This window comes from Panthera uncia, chromosome E3 (assembly GCF_023721935.1).
Source record: "Panthera uncia isolate 11264 chromosome E3, Puncia_PCG_1.0, whole genome shotgun sequence".
In the NCBI taxonomy this organism is placed as follows: domain Eukaryota; kingdom Metazoa; phylum Chordata; class Mammalia; order Carnivora; family Felidae; genus Panthera; species Panthera uncia.
The window spans coordinates 26,062,834-26,067,934 of NC_064815.1; the positions used below are offsets into that span (position 1 = coordinate 26,062,834).

Genomic DNA, 5,101 nt, shown 5'->3' on the forward strand with positions numbered 1-5,101 from the left:
GGTTAAACTGACTTAGCAGGATTCTTGTTAAAACTGAACAGCGCCCGGATGGCTCAGTCAGTTCAGCGTTCAACTTCGGCTTGGGTCGTGATCTCGCGGTTTGTGAGTTCGAGCCCCGCGTCGGGATCTGTGCTGACAGCTTGGAGCCTGGAGCCCGCTTCGGATTCCGTGTCTCCTTCTGTCTCTGCCCCTTTGCCACTCATTCTCCCCCTCTCTCTCTCTCTCTCAAAAATAAATAAAACATTAAAAACATTGGACAATGCAGAAACAAACATGGCAGTCTAAAGGTGAGGGCCTAGTTGAAAAAGAGTTAGGAGAGTCCGAATAAACTTTGGTCCAGGAGAGAATCTGTCACTCAGGCTGTAGGTATAGGGACCCCTCTTTGAGTAGAAAACCACAGACATTTGAAATTCAACATATCAAAGACAGGGTTCAGAGTCTTCCCTTCCACACCCTCCCCTGCCCCTTATCCTATATTCCCCAGGGCACTGACAAACACTACCAGCATTCTCTTCTCCAGGGCTTTTTTTTTTTTTAAAAAGGTGTACGTGGGGCGCCTGGGTGGCGCAGTCGGTTTAAGCGTCCGACTTCAGCCAGGTCACGATCTCGCGGTCCGTGAGTTCGAGCCCCGCATCAGGCTCTGGGCTGATGGCTCGGAGCCTGGAGCCTGTTTCCGATTCTGTGTCTCCCTCTCTCTCTGCCCCTCCCCCGTTCATGCTCTGTCTCTCTCTGTCCCAAAAATAAAATAAAAAAAAAAACGTTGAAAAAAAAAAATAAAAAGGTGTACATTTCATATAATAAAATGTACCCATTTTAAGTTCATTTTGCTACTTGTACACACTCATGTAACCATCACCCCCATCAGGTTCTAGAACGTTCTCCCTTTGAGTTCTAGAACTTTCTATAACCCCCAAAAGTTCCCTTTTGCTGTTGATATCCGTCATCTGCAGCCAACCTTCTCAAGGCCTTTGCTCTTACATAGGTCTTTCCCACTCGTGTGCCAACATGCCGTGGTATACCCTCCCTTGACCCCACGCGCTTTCCCATCAGAACAAGGTGGGCTGGATTTGACTGTTGACCTACGGTGCCTTTAATTTTTTTTTTTTTTTTTTTTAGTGTTTATTTTTGAGAGAGAGAGAGAAAGAGAGACCAAGAGAGGGGCAGAGAGAGGAGACACAGAATCCGAAGCAGGCTCCAGGCTCTGAGCTGTCAGCACAGAGCCCGACGCGGGGCTTGAACTCAAGAACTGTGAGACCGTGACCTGAACCGAAGTCGGACGCTTAACTGACTGAGCCACCAACCTATGGTGCCTTTGAAGGCAGGGATTGAATCTTGTTTTCTTATCATATCCTTCACAGTCAAGAAACACTTACTGAAGGGACCAGTGTTAATTTCTGAGGCCCCAACTTTCCTGTTGTTTACGCATTGTTAAATGAATAGATGCTTGTCTACCTGGAATGTGAATATTCATCTGTTTCCATAGATACCTGGTCGTAATGACTAATTAAACAAAAAAAGGGTTTTTTCTATTTTATTATCTCTCTGGTATGTATGTTTCCCAACCTTTTATTTTTATTTTATTCACATTTTTTCTTTTTGAAAGGGGAAACATGACCAGTCTTTTATGGCTTTAATAAAGACTGCACAGGGGCACCTGAGTGGCCCAGTTGATTGAGTGGCCGACTCTTGGTTTCAGCTCAGGTCATACCCTCATGGTTCGTGAGTTTGAGCCCTGCACTGGGTTCTGCCCTGATAGTGCAGAGTCTGCTTGGGATTCTCTCTCTCTCTCCTTCTCTCTCTCTGACCCTCCTCAACTCGTGCTCTGTCTCTCTCTCTCTCAAAATAAATAAAAACTTTTTTAAAAAGACATTAAAAAAAACCAAAACACTTCATAGATAGAGTTCAGGCTTTTCCTTTATAATGTGGTCTTTAGTGTTTATTCTCAAAGACGACACCGGGTGAAAATCTCTTCCCTTCGCCATTTCAGAAATTTTATTCATTTGTTCATCAAACTGGCCCTGTGGGCTCTGGGGAAGGGTAAATACGACCCCGTTAGTTGGGGAGGCAGATAAGCAGAGACCCAGGGCTCACTGTGACATTTGCTGGGATGCAGGGGAGCCCAAGAGGTGCTCGAAACACAGAAGAGGGAGTATCTATCCTAGAGGGGTCACAGCTGGACTTTGAAACTACATTTGGTTTTTTTAATTTTCTTTTACGTTTTTTTTAACGTTTATTTTTTGGAGAGAGAGACAGAGAGAGTGCCAGCAGGGGAGGGAGAGAGAGAGGGAGACACAGAATCCGAAGCGGGCTCCAGGCTCCGAGCTGTCAGCACAGAGCCCGAGGGGGGGGCTCAAACTCATGAACCACGAGATCATGACCTGAGCCGAAGTCGGGCGCTCAACCGACGGAGCCACCCAGGCGCCCCGAAGCTGCATTTTGTTTTGAAGGATGAATAGGAGTTCACAAAGTGAGCATCCTGGAAGGCATGTGGGTGGAAACGGCAGTGGGAGCCAAGCTCCCACTAGCAAATAGTGGATGTTTGTTAGATATTTGTGCCCTTGCTGTAACCCCATGAGGTAGGAATCGTTATTATCCTCGCTTTTCAGGTATGGCCGTCAAGGTAGAGTGAAGTTCAGCAACTTGCTCAAATTCACGCACCAAAAGACTTGTACTTGACATTGCCAGGATCCGCAGCCCCTCGGCTGGACTCCAGAGCCAAGTTCCTCACTACTATTCCACCCTACACGGGCGATGCCGAAACGTGAAACATCGAGAGGCTGGTGGGTAGGGGGTGGGGTATAAATGGGAGCAGAGACAAGGAAAGTTTTTCAGAATTTTGAGAGGTCCCAAACGCTGGGCTGATGAGTGTGGACATCTCCCCGTAGGCAGTGGGGAGTCATTTAAGGACTGAGATCGGAGAGAAATGAGAGCAATTTGCGTTACGGACCACTGCCCAGGCAGCAGTTTGGCGTATGGACGGGAGGGGCAGAGGCTAGAGGCAGAGGAGCCTAGGAAAGGAAGGTGAGGATCCCCAGGCAGTGTGGGGAGGACGGAGGGGAGGAGCAGGCTAGGAGCACAGTAAATGGAGAAGGAAGTGGATGAGGTACCCAACCACCCGCAGAATCCAGACGCTGGGTTTGCTTTCCTCCCTCCCTGTGGATTGACTCGAGTGGAGGTGAGCCTGGCCCCACAAGGAACACTCTCCCTGGCGAGGCCACTGGCCGGCACCCAAGGTCACAACCGAGCCGTCTTCGCCATTCCGAGGCGGCCATCGGGATCGCTGAGCTCAGCATCGCGGCCCCGAAATGCGGGTCTAGGGGGTGTGGCTCCCCGGGGAATGGCACCCTCCTTTTCTCACACTTGGGTCCGTAATATCTGGGCTCAGGCAGGTGGCCTAGGCGCAGACAGCTAGGTCCCGTGCCCGGAGACCCTGCCGCCGTGTGTCCCAGCTGGGGCCCCGGCCGTCCTTGTTATATGTCCCCATCACGGAGCCAACAAAGCTTGGGGGCTGGGGGGCCGGGGGTCCTCTCTGTACTGGTGCCAGTTGACAGCCTGCCTCCCCGCAAAGGTGGCCAGAGGTCCCGAGGAAGACCCCTTCCTCGCCCACCGCGCACACCCATTTCTGCTTGGGGGAGCTCTGAATGCCAAAATCAGGTTGGGTGGACAGATTAGGAACTTCACCTTGAAACTGAATTTGCACCTTCCTTTTACTTCGGTTGTGTGGTTCCGGGTGTGTTGGTGGGGATTCTGGGTGGCCACGGTCACTTCTGGGAAACTGACTCATTCCTCCTGCCACACTGCAGCCAGAAGAAATGGCCCACCTGTCTTCTGCAGTTACCACATTATCTTGTGATACAGCGACAAGTACAGGTGATCTCGGAACCACACAGGTTTGAACTGCACGGGTCCGCTTATGCACGGATTTTTTTTTTTTTTTAAATAAATACAGGACTGTACTGTACCTGTTTTGTAGGATTGTCTTTTGTAGGATTGTCTTTTTTTTTTTTAGTTTATTTATTTATTTTGAGAGAGAGAGAGAGAGAGAGAGAGCACAAGCTTGAATGGGGGAGGTGGAGAGAGAGGAGGAGAGAAAGAATCCCAAGCAGGCTCCGTGTGGTCAGCGCAGAGCCCGCTGTGGGGCTTGAACTCACGAGCCTCGAGATCGTGACCTGAGCCCAAACCAAGAGTCAGACGCTTAACCGACTGAGCCACCCAGGTGCCCCTCTTCTGTATGATTTTCTTTTTCTTTTTTTAGTTAAAAAAATTTTTTTTAGTGTTTATTTTTGAGAGAGACAGAGCACGAGCAGGGGAGGGGCAGAGAGAGAGGGAGACACAGAATCCCAAGCAGGCTCCAGGCTCTGAGCTGTCAGCACAAAGCCTGATGCAGGGCTTGAACTCACAAACCGTGAGATCACGATCATGATTATAACCGACTGAACCACCCAGGCGCCCCTTCCATATGATTTTCTAGGTAAAATTTTCCTTTCTCTCGCTTACTTTATTGTAAGAATACAGCATATGATACATATAAATACAAAAATATGTGTTTATCAACTATTTATGTTATCGGTAAGGCTTCTTCTCAACAGTAGGCTATTAGTTAAGTTTTGGGGGAGCCAAAAGTTCTACGTGGATAATTGTGCAAGGAGTCAGTGCCCCTAACCCATACATTGTTCAAAGGTCGCCTGTATATATTTGGCTCTGTTCCCAGTTCCTGACACAGGGCTTCTAAAACCCTTGGAATTTCCTGGGGTGGGGGGGCGTGGGAGGGGAGATAGGAACACCTTCTGTTATCCGTAACGAGTCCCTTTCTTTCTTTCTTCCTTTCTTTCTTTCTTTCTTTCTTTCTTTCTTTCTTTCTTTCCTTCTATTTTTTACATTTATTTATTTTTGAGACAGAAAGACAGAGCGTGAGCAGGGGAGAGGCAAAGAGAGAGGGAGACACAGAATCTGAAACAGGCTCCAGGCTCCGAGCTGCCCGCATAGAGCCTGATGTGGGGCTCGAACCCACAAACCGTGAGATCATGACCTGAGCCGAAGCTGGACGCCTAACCGACTGAGCCACCCAGGCACACCTACCCGCCTTTTTTTGAGCCCCTTT

The 5,101-nt window shown here is 49.0% G+C and overlaps 1 long non-coding RNA gene across 1 annotated transcript; it reads left to right on the forward strand.

Moving 5' to 3' along the window:
* Positions 1–943: 943 nt before the first annotated feature.
* Positions 944–3,946, forward strand: LOC125928198 (uncharacterized). Its single transcript, XR_007459591.1, has 3 exons — positions 944–1,056; positions 2,607–2,780; positions 3,804–3,946. It is a non-coding gene; the product is annotated as an uncharacterized LOC125928198 (long non-coding RNA).
* Positions 3,947–5,101: the final 1,155 nt, after the last annotated feature.